This window comes from Ovis aries, chromosome 14, assembly GCF_016772045.2.
Source record: "Ovis aries strain OAR_USU_Benz2616 breed Rambouillet chromosome 14, ARS-UI_Ramb_v3.0, whole genome shotgun sequence".
NCBI classification, from domain to species: domain Eukaryota; kingdom Metazoa; phylum Chordata; class Mammalia; order Artiodactyla; family Bovidae; genus Ovis; species Ovis aries.
Window position 1 is genome coordinate 38,348,052 of NC_056067.1, and position 18,616 is coordinate 38,366,667.

Here is an 18,616-nt window from a genome sequence, read left to right on the forward strand (position 1 = left end):
TTCTTGGGCTTCCCTGGTGGCTCAGATGGTAAAGAATCCACCTGCAAAGCGGGAGACCTGGGTTGGATCCCTAGATTGGAAAGATCCCCTGGAGAAGGGCATGGAAACCCACGCCAGTATTCTTGTTTAGAGAATCCTCATGGCAGGCTATGGTCTATGGGGCACAAAGAATCGGATGCAACTGAGCAACCAACCACAGCACAGCGCAGAAGGATGAGTAGGATTTTAATAGGTAAGGAACAGCTATGGCAAGAAAGCAATCGCTTTGTGGGGGGAGGGGGGAAACAGCTGAAAGAGCTCCTGTTTATTCAGCTTAAAATGAAAGTAATATTATTTACCTCACTGACTTTTTCTGAGGATTAAATGAAAGAATGAATGTAAGGCACTTTGCAAAGCTCATAAAAAGAGCACAATAAATGTTAGCTTTAAAAATACCCCTCTCGAAGAATGTGGGGAAGAGATAGTTAGGGAGTTTGGGACCAACATGGACACACTGCTATATTTAAAATGGATAACCAACATGGACCTATTGTATAGCCCAGGGAACTCTCCTCAATGTTATGTGGCAGCCTGGATGGAAGGGGAGTTTGGGAGGAGAATGAATACATGTATATGTATGACTGAGTCCCTTCGCTGTTCACCTGAAACTATCACAAAATTGTAAATCAGCTATACTCCAGTATAAAATAAAAACTTAAAAAAATACCCCTCTCAAAGTTCTAGCAGCAGGAATGCTCATGCTCAGTCACTGAGTCATGTCCAACTCTCTGTGACCCCATGGACTGTAGCCTGCCAGGCTCCTCTGTCCGTGGGATTCTCCAGGCACAAATACTGGAGTGGGTTGCCATTCCCTGCTCCAGGGGATCTCCCCCACCCAGGCATCAAACCCGAGTCTCTTGCATTGCAGGCGGATTCTTGACCGTCAGCTATCGGGGAAGCAGCAGGAATAGACAGGTGGTATTGGGGAAGGCGGACACTACACCTAAGCATAGGGTTAGTGGAAAGGAGTAAGGAGAGATAAGACAGCAGAAGAAAGTAGAGTGAGAACTCTCATTCACCAAACATTTATTAAATACATTTTACTTCCTGGAAAAACAGGGGGAAACGGTATTAGAAAGTAAAACTGACCTGTCAGGGCAAAGACTGTCTTTGCTTGTTTCCCACTGATTGTCCCCAGTGCCCACACAGAACAGAGCCAGGGACACATTTGGCGTGGAATGACTGTGTGTAGAATGATTTTACCTTATTGGAGAGATAAGAAGAGATTCCCCAATACTTAGCAGATGGAAAGCAGTCTCCGCAGAGACAAGCAGAGGAAGAAGGAAAACACTCAAATCTCAAAGCCTTCACTAGGAGTGTGTGTGAGTGTGTGTATGTGTGCTTGCAGATGTAAGTGCATTTCTGATGGACGGTGGATATGTACAATGGGTATGTGGAAGCAGGCTAGAGCAGTGGATGAGGGGGAGAATGTTACCTCTTTCTCTAGCTTTCAGCAGAGATGAGCTAATAAGGGTGGCATCTGAGGGAAGAGGCTGCAGGAATGAAAGGGGAAGGGTTTGAGAAAACTGAGAAAGGGCAATAAAACTGAGAATACGGCAATATAAAATCCCTGTCCCTCCAAAATTCAAGGTGTTCACATACACACATACCCTGTGTGAGTGTTTCATATAAACCAAGCACCAAGTACTTGTGTAGTACTAAGTACCACACCCGGATTGGTACAGATCAGGGGGAAGGGACAGGCCAAAAGAAGTTCGATACCAGTAACATCAAATGTATGGTAGGAGCTGGGCTTCAAGCCACTTGAACGCAGGAGTTTACAAAAATCTGGAAGAAGGCATTGGACTTCCCATCACATGAGAATTTCAATATTAAATTGAAAATTTAGTATCAAATGCAAGATAACTTTGGCTGTTTTGGTCATAGTAACTGATAGCCTGCTGGATAAATTTGGCCTTGGAATCACCTCCTCCAGAACAGAATGTCATTTCCTCCCATCCCAAATAGGTTTTGTGCTTCTCCTGGATATTCTGTCATCACCTTTAATATGGTTTTTCTCCTATATTGTAATTATTTATGTTTCTGCCTTCCCTGATAGATCAAACATCCAGGACTGAGCCATGTCCAAGCTCATCAACATCAGTGCAGCTAGGAGGCTGCTGCTGGAGTTACACGTTTGTAAAGAGCCACTGAGGGCCATTAGAGAAAGGAGTCAGAAATCTGTTAGGAACAGAACAAGCAAAACAAAAAAGTAAAAACATCAGAGACATTATCAGGGATGCAGGAGTCATGTTTTGGCATCACCAAATGGTATAGCCATCCACATAGCCACATTTGTCTCCAGATCTCTAAAACAAGGTACTTTGGGATCTGTTTTGGTTTCCATCCACTTGGTTTATCTACTACCACTATTTTCTGAAATTTTCAGAAAAAAAAATTTTTTTTTAATTTAAACAGTCACAACAGTGAAAAGAATTTTAATTCCTTTTTCTGAAAGGCTGTATTTATTTTTAACTGTCCTGGAAAGGATGGATGCGTGCTTCAGACACACAGTTAACTACTTAGTCCACAAAAAGAAAAAGAAAAACTTCTAGTGGTTGTAACACAAAGCCAAGGGTCTGTGTTATGCCTTTGTATTGATGACAAGGTTTGTGAGGGTATTTTTTCCCTGCTTTTACTCTCTTGCCATCAAAGGAAGAACCAATTAGGCCAAATAATAATATTTAAAATCTGACAGCCCTTGGGAGCCTGAAATGAAAACCTAAATCTGCCACGCGGATGCTTTAGAGCCTGTGTTCTAAGCGTGACCAGGGACTCACCCCAGCCTGAAGCCACACACACTCCCAGTGCCTGGGCACAGCAGAACTAATTAGAGAGAGAGAGCTAGCATTCTCTGCCTTGAATGTCACTCTTTGTATTCATTGATGCAAGTTAGAATCCCTCTTCATGTCATATGAGAACAAAAGCAGAATAGCCTAGAACACAGTGAATAGCACAGAATACTCAACTGGTCCTTGTAACTGCCTACAACAAAGCAAAAAGGGTTTGAGAGGGATTTTAACGTGAAGTGTTTGCGCAGAGACTTAGGACTTCTGTGACTGTGTGTACAGAAGAATTAAACAGCAAAAACAATTTGAAGAATTTGTGTATTTTGTTGCTGTGATGCTGTGACTTCTCCCTATAGCCTCTCTCTCCCTTTTTTTTTTTTAACTTTAGATGTGTCTTTGGGTAAAGGGATAAAATTGTTAAGTCTTTTATAGGAGGATAAAAACGTAGTGTTTAATGTGAGACAGATACTACAAATTGCTTTTATCGAATTAGCCCAAGAATGCAGTACTTTGTGTGTTTGTGTGTGTCTTGTGTGTGTGTCACAGGCAGCTCTGTGTACATACACCGGCATCAGGGCTAAAGGGTGCATGAATGTGAATGTTTCCCTGCATTGCCGTCAGGTGTGTTTGCGTCCTAGCACAGCTACGCGTGTAAGTCCGTGTGTGTCCAAGTATGATCATGTGCAAAAGAAAGGGCTTCCTGCTCTATTATTCCAAGCAATTAAACTCCGACAGCACTAGGATGAAGGGGCGGCCCTGATTTTCTATTCCTTTGCAGTAATTGTCTCGGCAATCATCTTTGATCAGGGAAGAGCAGAGGAGGAGAGTCCTGAAAGTTGACATCCCCGGTATAAATATACACATTTACATACACAGGGGCAGCACAGCTCCGTGGCTTTTTTACTGACGTCTCTGACCTGAAACCACTGTAGCTCCATTGACACTTCATTTAATTGAATCCTTCCCTCGCAGTGCAAAAGCCAGAGGATTTGAAAGGGGGGAGGGGAGAGGAAGGATGGGTAATCAAGGCAGACTCTTCTGCCTGAGTGTCTAGAAATGACAGGGAAGTAATTGCTTTTGAAAAGCTAAAAAAATAAAAAGCCCAATTTGTTTCTATTTAATGAGATGCTAAAAGGGGAAGGGGGTTTGCCCCAAACATACCAAAATCCCGCCTCCAGAAAATAAAACCGATTTGGATTTCTGCACCCACAGGAATGGAACGATGTTTTTAAAAGAAGAAAGAAAGTACAATCCTACGAAAGAAAAACCCAGAGACTTCCTTGGTTCAAAATGGCCAGAGACAATGGTAAGTTCATTCTGAGCCCAGAGCCACAGCACAGCCCCTTTTGTCAGCTTCAAATCAGTGAGCCGGAGGGTCGAATCCGTTTAACCTGCCTCCGTGACACATCACCCACCCTCCTGACCCCAGAGCGGCCTCATTTTTATGGATGCAGAAGCTCATGGTGTAATTCATTCCCCTGCACACCCCACTCATTCAGTCTCCTGCTTTTGCCACAAAGGTGCACTGCATATTCTCTGCCGGCTGAAAGGATGAGATATCAGTCTGCTTCCTGCTTAATGCAGGAGCTGCCCTGCCTTACAGCTGAAGAGTAATGTCTCTTACCCAGTGTCAATCTGGGGCCTGTGTCAGCCATGCAAACAAGCACATGTCCACAAATTCGGGGTCTGAAAGAAATCAGTGTGGACCTGAAGGAATGAAGAAGCAGGTTTAGGAAAAATAAAATCTAAAGGATATTTAATAACCTTTGCCTCCTTTGCCATCAGCTCTCCATAATTTTTTTTATTTGTATTTTAATGAAAACATGAGAGCATGTGCACAGCCAGCAGCTGCTTTGCCTTTTGATTTTAGTAACATCTAAAACAAACAAGAAAAAAAAAACCAACATAATAACAGTATATTTCTAGTATATAGCACCTTTACAAAGCCCTCTCACATACACTGTTAAATTTATTTAGACCTTTCAACAACCTTGAATAGTAGCAATAGCAGCAGCTTTATAACCCCTTTTACAGATCAGGAAACTGAGGCCCACATAATTTAAAGAACTCATAATTTTTCACTGTTGACAAGGAGAACAGAAGAGATTTCTGAGGTGTAGTAGGAGGGGCCCGCTTCTAAGCTCCATTTTAGAGAGCTCTGCTCTGGCCCTTCTCTGGCTGCATCTCATTCCTTCCTGTTGTTTGAGGATGAGATGAAGGGAGGTACCCACTCATTGCTTACCAGCCCCCCACCACCTCCAGATCACACTCTGCTACCCAGGACTCTAGAATCTCAAGTGTGCTTCTGAGCCCTGTATGGGACTCTTCCCTAGGGCTGCTTGCTGCAGCAAGAGGTGAATGTTGGATGTGCAGGCAGAGTGTTCACATACATGTTCATGAAATCATTCATCACAAGGAGCAAAACCAGCGTAGGAAGAGGAGGGAAATGGATTGGAATCTGGGACTGCAAGCTGATTCCCCACACTACTGTAATCTAAGGTCCAAGGATTCTTAATAGTACCTGGCCTTCCAGGGTGTTATGAAGATATGCATATGTGTACATATATGTGTGTATCAGTTTAGTTCAGTTCAGTCACTCAGTCGTGTCCGACTCTTTGCAACCCCTTGAATTGCAGCACGCCAGGCCTCCCTGTCCATCACCAACTCCCGGAGTTCACCATCCAGCCATCTCATCCTCTGTTGTCCCCTTCTCCTCTTGCCCCCAATCCCTCCCAGCATCAGAGTCTTTTCCAATGAGTCACACAAATATACAAGTAGGAAGATAGAATATATTTTATGCAACCATTTTATATATTATAACTTTAAAATTGGATGGCTCAGATGGTAAAGAATCAGCTGCAATGCAGGAGACTCAGGTTCGATTCCTGGGTTGGAAAGATGCCTTGGAATAGGAGGAAATGGCAACCCACTCCAGTATTATTGCTCAGTGAATCTCATGGACAGAGGAGCCTGGTGGGCTCAAAGAGTCAGACAGGACTGAGCAACTTCCACTTGATATATAACTTATAAACATTTAGATATATGGTATAATATGTACACTTCCATTGACTCTCTCACCCCAGGTTCTGCAAATGTTAGAGGTAGACCAGTTAAACTGACATTAGTATACATGGTAGAGATAATCATGATAGTGTGATCACTCACCTAGAGCCAGACATTCTGGAATGTGAAGTCAAGTGGGCCTTGGAAAGCATCGCTACGAACAAAGCTAGTGGAGGTGATGGCATTCCAGTTGAGCTCTTTCAAATCCTGAAAGATGATGCTATAAAAGTGCTACTCAATATGCTAGCAAATTTGGAAACTCAACAGTGGCCACAGGACTGGAAAAGGTCAGTTTTCATTCCAATCCCTAAGAAAGGTAATGCTAAAGAATGCTCAAACTACCGCACAATTGCACTCATCTCATATGCTAGTAAAGTCATGCTCAAAATTCTCCAAGCCAGGCTTCAGCAATACATGAACCGTGAACTTCCTGATCTTCAAGCTGGTTTTAGAAAAGGCAGAGGAACCAGAGATCAAATTGCCAACATCCACTGGATCATGGAAAAGCAAGAGAGTTCCAGAAAAACATCTATTTCTGCTTTATTGACTATGCCAAAGCCTTTGACTGTGTGGATCACAAGAAACTGGAAAATTCTGAAAGAGATGGGAATACCAGACCACCTATCTGCCTCTTGAGAAATCTGTATGCAGGTCAGGAAGCAGCAGTTAGAACTGGAAATGGAACAACAGACTGGTTCCAAATAGGAAAAGGAGTACGTCAAGGCTGTATATTGTCACCCTGCTTATTTAACTTATATGCAGAGTACATCATGAGAAAGGCTGGACTGGAAGAAGCACAAGCTGGAATCAAGATTGCCGGGAGAAATATCAATAAGCTCATATGCAGATGACACCACCCTTATGGCAGAAAGTGAAGAGGAACTAAAAAGCCTCTTGATGAAAGTGAAAGAGGAGAGTGAAAAAGTTGGCCGAAAGTTCAACATTCAGAAAACAAAGATCATGGCATCCGGTCCCATCACTTCATGGGAAATAGATGGGGAACAGAATTGATGCTTTTGAACTGTGGTGTTGGAGAAGACTCTTGAGAGTCCCTTGGACTGCAAGGAGATCCAACCAGTCCATTCTGAAGGAGATCAGCCCTGGGATATCTTTGGAAGGAATGATGCTAAAACTGAAACGCCAGTACTTTGGCCACCTCATGCAAAGAGTTGATTCATTGGAAAAGATTCTGATGCTGGGAGGGATTAGGGGCAGGAGGAGAAGCGGATGACACTGGATGAGATGGCTGGATGGCATCACTGACTCGATGGACATGAGTCTGAGTTAACTCCGGGAGTTGGAGATGGACAGGGACGCCTGGCATGCTGCGATTCATGGGGTCACAAGGAGTCGGACATGACTGAGTGACTGAACTGATATAATCTAGATTGGTGTAAATTTCCATTAACTCTTTTAAAATGCTCAAACAATTTATTGGCCTTCATAATTCCAGCAGTTTTTCCAACAATTCATTAAATTCTAAGGTATAAATGTCTTCAATAATAAGGATACTAATAATGGCTCTGATGATAAACAAGGGTTTTATGTTTTATAAGTGTACTAGCACAAGCCATAGGTTAATTACATTGCCAAATTCCTAAATAATACTAACATCAGTTCAGTTCAGTTCAGTCGCTCAGTCATGCCACTCAAACTCAACATCCATTGAGTCAGTGATGCCATCCAGCCATCTCATCCTCTGTCATCCCCTTCTCCTCCTGCCCCCAATCCCTCCCAGCATCAGAGTCTTTTCCAATGAGTCAACTCTTTGCATGAGGTGGCCAAAGTACTGGAGTTTCAGTTTTAGCATCGTTCCTTCCAAAGAAATCCCAGGGCTGATCTCCTTCAGAATGGACTGGTTGGATCTCCTTACAGTCCAAGGGACTCTCAAGAGTCTTCTCCAACACCACCATGTTCAAAAGCATCAATTCTTCAGCGCTCAGCTTTCTTCATAGTCCAACTCTCACATTCATACATGACCACTGGAAAACCATAGCCTTGACTAGACGGACCTTTGTTGATAAAGTAATGTCTCTGCTTTTCAATATGCTATCTAGGTTGGTCATAACTTTTCTTCCAAGGAGTAAGCATCTTTTAATTTCATGGCTGCAACCACCATCTGCAGTGATTTTGGAGCCCCCAGAAAATAAAGTCTGACACTGTTTCCACTGTTTCCCCATCTATTTCCCATGAAGTGATGGGACTGGATGCCATGATCTTCATTTTCTGACTGTTGAGCTTTAAGCCAACTTTTTCACTCTCCGCTTTCACTTTCATCAAGAGGCTTTTTAGTTCCTCTTCACTTTCTGCCATAAGGGTGGTGTCATCTGCATATCTGAGGTTATTGAATACTATCATGCTGCATGCTAAATCACTCAGTCGTGTCTCACTCTATGCACTGTAGTCCACCAGATCCTCTGTCCACGGGGTTCTCCAACAGCTAGATACAGCATTAACTGTCTGAGCCAGCACACCCACTCCTAGGTGTTTATCCAGAATGATTGAATAACATATTCACGCATATATGTGTTCACGAATGTCCATAGCAGAACTATTCACAAAGCCAAAAGGGGTGACAACACAAATGTCCACCAACTGATGAATGGTTAAACAAAACATGGTATAACCACATAATGGAACATTAGTCATCCATAACAAGAAATGAAGCAGATATATGCTACAACGTGGGTGAACCTCAAAAAAAATTATGCTAAGTAAAAGAAACCAGACATCAAAGGTTAGGTAGGTCACATGCCATTTATGATGAAATATCCAGAATAGCTAAATCCATAGACATAGAAAGATGGAAGATGGTTGCCAGAGGCTGGTGAACGGAGGGAGTGACTGCTTAGTGGGTACAAGGTCTGCTTTGAGGGTGATGAAAATATTTTAGAACTAGATAGAGCTGATAATTGGACATCATTGTGCATGAACTAAATGCCACTAAATTGTATACTCTAAATGGTTAATCTAATGTGATGTCAATTTTGGCTTAATAAACAGACACACAAACAAAAATTAAATCATGGGAGAAGCAGTTATAAATCCCATATTTTAAAATTTGGGGGAAAAAGGAAGAGAGAAATGGGAGAGAGAATTAAATAAAATAGTGACTCAAAAGTATTTTTGGAGGGAAGACTTGTGTGTGTTTTAAGGCAAAGAGGAGAGGACTGAGAGCAGTGTAAGTCTGCAGTCTTCCCAGGTTTGGGAAGATGGAGACCAGACACCATGTGACAGTGAAGAGCTTCATCACACACTCTGGTAGAGTGTTGCAGTTGGGATAGTTCAAGGAAAAGTGCAACTGGAAGGAGCATTGGAAATGATCCAGTCCACACTCACTATTCACTAATGTGACAGCCACCTCTCCCTGTCCAAATGATTTACTTTACCAAGCCCACAGCTGTGCAATGGAAACCATGTCTCCAGACTTACTGAGCATTACAACTGTGTTTATTTTTACTGTATTGGTAGTTGGGATCATTCGCAAAGTCCGTTTGCTGTTTAGCTGTTGCTTGTCCTTCAGTTTTCACTTTTTCATTCAACAAGTGTGTGTGGTAAAGTGCTAGGAGTTCAGAGGATAGCCATGTTTGGCTGATGCATGCATGCTTAGTCGCTTCAGTCGTGTCTGACTCTTTGCAACCCCATGGACTGTAGCCCACCAGGCTCCTCTGTTCATGAGATTATCCAGGCAAGAATACTAGAGCGAGTTGCCATTTCTTTCTCCAGGGGATCTTTTCAACCCAGGGATTGAACCCACGTCTCTTACATCTCCTGCATTGGCGAGTGGGTTCTTTACCACTAGCACCACCTGGGAAGCCCAAGGTGGAGGTGAAGTCGCTCAGTCGTGTCCAGCTCTTTGCGACCCCGTGGACTGTAACCTACTAGGCCTCTCTATCCATGGGATTCTTCAGGCAAGAGTACTGGAGTGGATTGCCATTTCCTTCTCCAGGGGATCTTCCCGACCCAGGGATCGAACCCGGGCCTCCCGCATTGGAGGCAGATGCTTTAACCTCTGAGTCACCAGGGAAGCCCCTTGGGAAGCCCAAATATTTATTTATTTGTTTGATTGCATTGGATCTTCATTGTGGCATTTGGGATCTTAGTTGTGGCATGTGGAATCTAATTTCTTGACCAGGGATGGAACCCAGGACCCCTGCATTGGGAATGTGGCATCTTAGCCACTGGACCCACCAGGGAGGTCCCAAAACTGAGTCTACTGAGAGTGGGATTTGAACCCACAAGGCACTAACCCGTTGGATCTTAAGTCCAACACCTTAACCATTCAGCCATCCTGCTTGCTGATGAATCGCACCTAACCCTAATTATAGCATGTGTGTCATTAATTCCCAAGGCCCAGTAGCCTTGCCAAGAAGCTAGCATGCTGGGAATTTATTTACCTTTTTAGATCTGAAGTCTGATAGCAAGTGAAATTTGTTCTGCGTGTGTGTATATGTGTAGTTATGGACATGCCTATGTATGAAAGTTTTTTTTTAACTAATTAATTAACTTTTAAAATATGGAATTACTGTTAGAAGTACAAAAGGTACACAGTGAAAATTCTCCTGTTCTGTGTTTCCCACCTATCCAGTAACTTTATTCAATGGGGATCCATGATATCCAGTTTTTGTGTGTCCTTCTAGAGTTATTGTATGCATATACAAGCAAACGTGCATGTGTGTTAAGTCGCTTTAGTCATGTCCAACTCTTTGCGACCCTATGGACTGTAGCCCTCCAGGCTCCTCTATCGTGGGCTTCTTCAGGCAAGAATACTGGAGTGTGTTGCCATGCCCTCCTCCAGGGGATTTTTCTGGACCCAGGGATCATACCCTTGTCTCTTAGGGCTCCTGCACTGGCAGGTGGGTTCTTTACCACTAACACCCCCTGGGAAGCCCATACAAGCAAATATCTGTATGCATATACAGCCCTCCCCATTTTTACACAAATAACATGCCGCATACCGTGCTCTGCACTTTTTTTTGACATCGTGTTTATGGGTATTTATGGTTTTTCTGGACTTCTCCTGCTATCTATTTTATTTTCCTGAAACTGATACAGAGAAGGAATTTCAATGTAGGAGAGTCATCAGTCATTTCTACAGCTTCATGATATCCTGTTGTCAGATAAACTATTATGTATTTAACTAGTCTCCTCCTGAGAGACATTTAGGTAGTTTCTAGTCCTTTACTATTACAAAACTGCAATGCATAGCGTTTTACATGTGCCATATTCCATGTGTGTACAGGTATATCGGTAGGATAAATTATAGAGCTGAACTAGCTAGGCCAAAGGGTATGTACATGTAATTTTAATGTATCTTGGAAAATTGCATCCCATAGAGTTTGGTGCTGGTTTCTACCCCCATCAGCAATATCTGAAAAAGTTTGCTCTGCCACATCTTCACCAGTAAATTGTTTTGTCAATAATTTGGGAGTTTTGCCAATATATTAAGTATAAAATGGTGTCTCAGTGAGTATTTAATTTGCATTTCTCTTGCTTTGAGTGAAATTGTTTTTCCTATGAACTACTTGCTTGTTTTCCATTAGGTTATTAAACTTTTGTACATTGATTTGTAGCAGGTCTTTATATATTATAGAAATTGGCAACTTATTTATGATATGAATTATAGAACCTCCCAATCTTTCATCTCTCTTTTTACTTTGATTATGATGGTTTTTGCCACATAGAAATTTGTTTTATGTTTATTATAGTGAAGTTTTGAATCTTTATATTATGACTTCTGAGTTTTGTCTCATATTTTGCAAGGACTTCTCTCACTCCAATATTATCCTTTTTAATTCTCTTCTTTCTTCTAGTAATTTTGTGGTTTTATTTGTATGTTTTTAATTTATCTGAAATTTATTTTGGTGCATGTGATGCATTGTTGGGTATTGTGCAAACATCATTTTTCCAGCACTGAGCACACAATAAACACAAATGCCATTTGTGTTTATCCCTCCAGTACAACTTGAATCAAATATTGCTTTGAAAACTGAAGAAATCAGTATTGATTGAATTCCTATTATGTGCAAGGCATAATTTCAAAATGCTTTCTTTCTGATTTTCCCTTCAAGAATAAATGAAGATAGGATTTTAAGGTCTGATATCCAGAAACCTCTTTTAATAGGTAAAAAAAAAAATCTGTAACTATAAAGCATCTCTTACTATCATTAGGAACTGGTTATAACTATTCAGTGAGACAGTGGGCTAATTCAAGCTGCAAGCAAAAAAACACAAATAGTCCTTTGTAGGTATGAGTCCTCCTCTTTAACTAGGGCAAGAAAATTAAACAGATGAGAGGACAAATCTTTAAAACCACAATATCTATGAACATGAGATGCTGCTATGTATATAAAGACAGTGATGATAGACATTATATGTAAACATTCACTTGAAATAGCGCTTGTGGGCTCAAAATGTACCAGTACCAAGAGATTGTAAAATAAGGCATTGTCTCTTAGGTAAACTTTGCTTTAGTATGAGAAAGAACACCATAAAGACTGAAAACCTCAAATCACTTATTGTGATAATTCCAGTTGTATAAATCATTAACAGGAGCTCTATGATTTGTTATAACTATTGATAAACTGTTCCTCCAGCCTTTCTTTACTGCATTCTGTATCACTGGCTATTTACTCCTTGACCTAAGAGCCATCATGCTTCCAGCCCAAATCCACTAATTACCTGATGATGGGAATATCATTAGGATTCATCTCTTAGAAAAGGTTCTAATAAAAACCAAGTTGTACTCTATATTGTACAGATTCATAATATGCACATGTGTATGTGTGATTTATCCACAGACAATGTTAAAGAAAATCTGTGGAGAGGAGGCAGGAATAAGAGCAAGGGGGTAAGTCACAGACAGAGGAGAGAGCAAAATGCAAGAAGCAAATACAGGGATAGATAGCCACTCTTTTAAGGAACATACAGGACTTCCCTGGTGGTCCAGTAGTTAAGAATCTGCCTGCCAATTCAGGGGATATGGGTTTAATCCCTTGTCCAGGAAGATCCCACATGCTATGGGGTAACTAAACCCTTGCACCACATCTTTGGAGCAGGCTCTCCTGGAGAAGCCCATGCTCTGCAATAATAGAAGCCACTGCAATGAGAAGCATGCGCACTACAACTAGAAGGTAGCCCCCCACCCACTCGCTACAACTAGAGAAAAGCCTGCGAGCAGCAGCAAAGACCAAGAACAATCAAAAATACATAAACAAACTTAAAAAAGAACATACAGAAACTGAGAGTGGACAGAAAGGAGAGGCACTTACAGTTTGATACTGCCCATCTATATGATACATAGCTGATTGAAAGCACCTCCAGCAATACACCAAATTCTATAAATCATTATTTTCCAAGTATCTCTCTCCAACTAGGGTAAATGTGCATTTGTGAGCAGGTGAAAGACAAATATTATTAAGTTCAATTGTCTTTATTTTGGCTGCTCAGAACACAATTTTCTCTGAAAGCACATGAAGAAAGAAATTCCCTATCAGCCCCTTTCCTTCTTAGGGCTATGAATGACTTTACATGCGTGCTCAATCACTCAGTTGTGTCCAACTCTTTGTGACCCCCCCCCCTGGACTGTAGCCTGCCAGGCTCCTCTGTCCATAGGTTTTCCTAGGCAAGAATACTGGAGTAGGTTTCCATTTCCTCCTCCAGGGGATCTTCCCAACCCAGGGATCAAACCCATGTCTCCTGCATCTCCTGCATTGGCAGGCAGATTCTTTACCACTGAGCCTCTTGAGGATCCCATGAATGACTTTGCCCTATCTAAACCAGCTAAGGAAAGGCTAAGGGCATTTATCTTATGCTGGTTCTAATATAATATGAGAACATTTGGATGATTTCATTTTTTGTATCTGTCATCAGGGGATATCAATGGGATATTAATGCCCACTCTGCAGAGGCTTTCTGATGGTAAATCAAATAACATGTTGTCTAGCAGGTAGCTAAACTTCAATAAAAGGTAATGATGATAGTGATGATGATCACTGTCTCACGAGATAGAGGTGAGTGAAATTGACCTGATTCCTCATGCTTGGAATGGTCTCAGTTCAGTTCAGTTGCTCAGTAGTGTCCAACTCTTTGTGACCCCATGGACTGCAGCACGCCAGGCTTCCCTATCCATCACCAACTCCTGGAACTTGCTCAAACTCATGTCCATCGAGTCTGTGATGCCATCCAATCATGTCATCCTCTGTCGTCCCCTTCTCCTGCCTTCAGTCTTTCCCAGCATCAGGGTCTTTTCCAGTGAGTCAATTCTTTGCATCAGGAATTGTCTAGTTCCATATAAGTCTCTCCACTACCAAAAACCCTTATTGTAGATCAAGCCTGTGTCCATAAAGGAACTTCTTGGGATTTGTGAAGCAACATTGGTCCCTCCAGAGCAGCAGCTCAAACTGACCTGGTAACCTCTTGATGTTACCACACTGCTTATTCCTAGTTCTTTTGTGAGGCATAGAAATAATTTTTGAAACAGTAGCAATAAAAAAGTTTCTTATAAAATAATGAGCTTTCCTTATTTTGAGCTTTCCTTTGATGTTTGCCACCTCCCTCCCCTTATGGCTCTTTGACCACCATTGAAAAGGCCAGTGTCCTCAATTTGTGCCCAGCTGGAAAGAGAACACTGAACTGAAGAGTGCAAAGAAGCAAAGGAATCACACTGAGATGATATTAATATTTTCCTTTATGAGACATTTCAGCAATCATAACAGAGAATGTCTTATGAGCTGACCATCAGTTTCAAATGTGGAAAATGCTTCCTGGCCTTGGGGCATTCATTATGCCCTTACGTTTTAGATGTCACTAACAAAGCAAGTGAGAGGTTTGTCCTATATAAATAACATATTTAACATAAAGAGAGGAAAGACAAAGATGACTGCTTCCTAAGTCCTGATATGTACCAAGAGTCCTGAACATTTGGTGAGAGTCACTCTTGATCTCAATGCATTATTCTTATCCCTCTCGGGTTCACTTTCTTTTTTTCATAATGTCTTGCTATTTTTTTGTATGATTTTGATACCTTCTTTTATGTCTTTAATCACTTTCAATATACTTCTTTTGCAGTCCAGATTGTCCTGTCACCCGAAGTTCTGAAGTTCTCAGTGGTCTAAATCTGCTCTTTGCTTTGCCTACCTCTCACTCATGGCTTTTAGTTTTATAACACATTGGTACATCTTTGACAGGGCATTCTCTACAAGAAACCTAGGTGACCTATATGAAGCTGTGGCTTTCTGGAGCATTTTTTTTGGATTTGCTCCTGCCAAATGTCTCGGGGATATTACTAGCTTGAGACCAAGTTTGATTTTAATTCTTAAATTTCCAAGCCTGTAAAGCATAGTCACAGATTCTCAGGGGAGGCTTTTTTCCCACACTTGGGCCAAGAAAAGACAACATATGGGTTTATTTTCCCTAGGCCATTCTTTTAAAGGTCAAGGTTTTATGTTGGGATGATCAGTTCCAAATTCCTAACTTTCGTGGGCCCTGTCCCTGTGTAGGGGTTTAAAACTAATCCCTGTGATCACTGAAACTGGGCAGTGCTCAACGCAGATACATGTTCCATGGCTCACTCTTCTCATTTCGGTTCCCTCATTGTATCTGGGGAGAAGGCAATGGCTACCCACTCCGGTATTCTTGCCTGTGAAAATCCCATGGACGGAGGCGCCTGATAGGCTGCAGTCCATGAGGTCACTAAGAGTCTGACATGACTGAGCGACTTCATTTTCACTTTTCACTTTCATGCATTGGAGAAGGAAATGGCAACCCACTCCAGTGTTCTTGCCTGGAGAATCCCAGGGACCGGGGAGCCTGGTGGGCTGCCATCTATGGGGTTGCACAGAGTCGGACACGACTGAAGTGACGTAGCAGCAGCAGTAGCAGCATTGTATCTGGAACTTGGAGGGTTCTGTACTTGCAAGCTTAGCCCTTTTTTTTGGTCATGCTATGCAGCTTGCAGGACCTTAATTCCTTGACCAGGGATCAAACCTGGGCCCCGGCAGTGAAAGAGCTGAGTTCCAACTACTGGACCGCCAAGGAATTCCCCTTAGCCACTTATTTAAAAGAATGTATGTTCTATTTTATTTAGAACATCTTAACATTTTTTGGTGGAAGCCTTTTTTGGGTATCTGTTCCACCATATGGCTGGAAATGGAGCTATCAATTCATTCTTCATGCTGCAGCCAGAGAGAACTTTGCAACATACAGATATGATTTTGTTATCAGTCTTACTTAAAACTGGAATTGCTTCCTAATGATCTTAGGGTGGAAACTAACATCCATAACCTACAAGCCCCTGAATGGACATTACCTGCTTCCCCATGCTCACATTGCACCATATCCCTTCTCATTCTCTGTGTTCTACTTACACTAGTGTTCTTTCCATTCCTAGAATGTACCTCACTCCATCTTACAACAGCAACTTTGCACATTCTTTTCCCCATTTCTGTTAACACCTTCATGTTCCCTTAGTTCACTCACCATTTAGATCTCAACCTGTTGCCATCAAAGTCACTGTGGAAGGAAAAGAGAATAAAGGGTCATGTGGGAGATTTTTATGAGCCAGGCCAGGCATGCATCATATCCACCCACATTCCACTGGGTGGGACTCAGTCAAAAGAGCTGGGAAATAAAAGATTACCTATGTATTCAGAAAGAAGAGGAGAAAATGGTTATTAGCAGGCACTCAAGTTTCTTCCGGGCTTCCCAGGTGATGCAGTGGTAAAGAATCCACCAGCCAATACAGGAGATAGAAGTTTGATCCCTGGATCAGGAAGATCCCCTGGAGGAGGAAATGGCAATTTACTCCAGTATTCTTGCCTGGGAAGTTGCATGGACAGAGGAGTCTGGTGGGCTACAGTCCATGGAATCGCAAAGAGTTGGACACGACTGAGCAACTGAGCATGCACATATGCACAAGTCTCTGCCACACCATTGTATTTTCAGCAAAGAAGAATTCCTGACAGTAGGAAATTCTCAATAAACACAGACTGAATGAATCAACAAGTGGATAGAGGATGGATAGGTGATGGAGAGTGGAGGATAGACAGATAGTTTTGTTGTAAATGGGTAGCTCATTGATTCAGCTAGGCTGTAAGTTCTTTGAGCACAGAGACTATAGCTATACTGTTCATCATTACAGAGAAGTTCTGGACACATATTAGAAGCTCACACAGGACTATATGATCCCCAGTATTTGGAAGACTTCCTGGAAGAGATGGGCTCCTAGTGGATATTTAAAGAAGAGTAAGAAAAAAATTGGAAAAGCAATTTAAGAAGTGAATTTAGGGAAGGCATGGAATGAATGGGGGGGAAAGTAGAAGTAAGGTTAACATGAATATGGTTGAGAGTAACAAAAGAAAGAGGCTTCCCTCCTTCTCAGTGGTAAAGAATTTGCCTGCCAATGCAGGAGATGTGGGTTTGATCCCTGGATCAGAAAGATCTCCTGAAGAAGGAAATGGCAACACAATCCAGTATTCCTGCCTGGGAAGTCCCCTGGCAGGCTACAATCCATGGGGGTCGCAAAAGAGTCAGACACAAATTAGCAACTAAACAACAACAAGAGAAAGAATCAGTGGAGAATGGAGACCCATACAGGGTAATGGCTCACCAGGCTAGTGTCATCTAATCACCAGATCTGCCAAGTCCCAGGCTCCATCATTTTCTCTTTTGATGCATTATAGCCTTAAAAAAGTGTTAGTCACTCAGTCATGTCTGAGTGACTCCTTGCGATCCCATGGACTGTAGCCCACCAGGCTCCTGGGCCCATTGGATTTCCCAGGCAAGAATACTGGAGTGGGTTGCCATTTCCATAGTCTTACACCTAGGAATAAGGGTGCTTCTTTAGTGAAATAGCTCTTTTCCCCCTCCTATTTTGATGCTTAGTGTCTAAACTGAATCCAATGTGCTCAGAAAGTATATGTGTGGATTGGCCTAGAAGCTGATACTACAGAAGGCAGTTTGCCCCTGGCCATGCAGAGTGGTGAACCACACTAGTTCCAGCCCCAGCTGTCAGGCCAGGATTTCGCCCTCGCCCTTCTCCAATCAATACATAGAACTGCCTGGTGCCATCAGGAAGGAGCTGTATTTTTTTAAATGAATAAAATAGAACAACCAGAATCTTTCCATCTTTTACATTACCCTCTGCTTTCTGCCCAGGAATGGAGACCCTCAAAAGCTACAGGTGAGCAACAAGAGGGTGCCACCCGCCCCTGACCCGAGAAGGGGCCGGAGCTAGAAGAGTAGTTCTACATTACAGCTCTACAATACAGGCTTCTGAAATGCACTGTTGGAGTTAGTGACAGGGGAGCCGCTCTACCTCTGGGGCTACAGCCGTGCAGTGAGCTTTAGTGGATCAATACTTTAGTCTTGTCATGCTAATTGCTCATTGGTTGACATTCATGATCCTTCCTTGCTCCCTCCCTATGTAAACTCTTTACAGCTGAAACAGCGAGATGCAAAAAAATCCTGAGCCTTCAAAGCCAGATCGTGCAGAAGAGAAAGGGCCTGTCAGCTGAGGTATGGTGCTCCCCCATTTTCTTGCCCCCCTCCCTTAAAAAAAGCTTCATGTGGTTCTGCATGTGACGGTGTAATAGGGAGACGCGCAAAGAAATGCCTGGGGTGACACTCCTGCAACACGTAAACGGTATTACCTTTTCAGAACAAAACAATATCTCCTCTCTTTCTACACCCACCACCACAACCACCCCCAGAAAAACCCAGAAAAT

The 18,616-nt window shown here is 42.4% G+C and overlaps 1 protein-coding gene across 1 annotated transcript in view; it reads left to right on the forward strand.

Annotated features, from left to right (window-relative positions):
• PMFBP1 (polyamine modulated factor 1 binding protein 1) overlaps nucleotides 1-18,616 on the forward strand; it is a 475,252-nt gene that overhangs the window by 289,456 nt on the left and 167,180 nt on the right. Inside the window, exons 8-9 of the mRNA XM_060398457.1 lie at nucleotides 4,041-4,134; nucleotides 18,331-18,407. The gene's annotated coding sequence lies outside the window, so the exon portion shown is untranslated. The remainder of the gene's footprint in view (nucleotides 1-4,040; nucleotides 4,135-18,330; nucleotides 18,408-18,616) is intronic.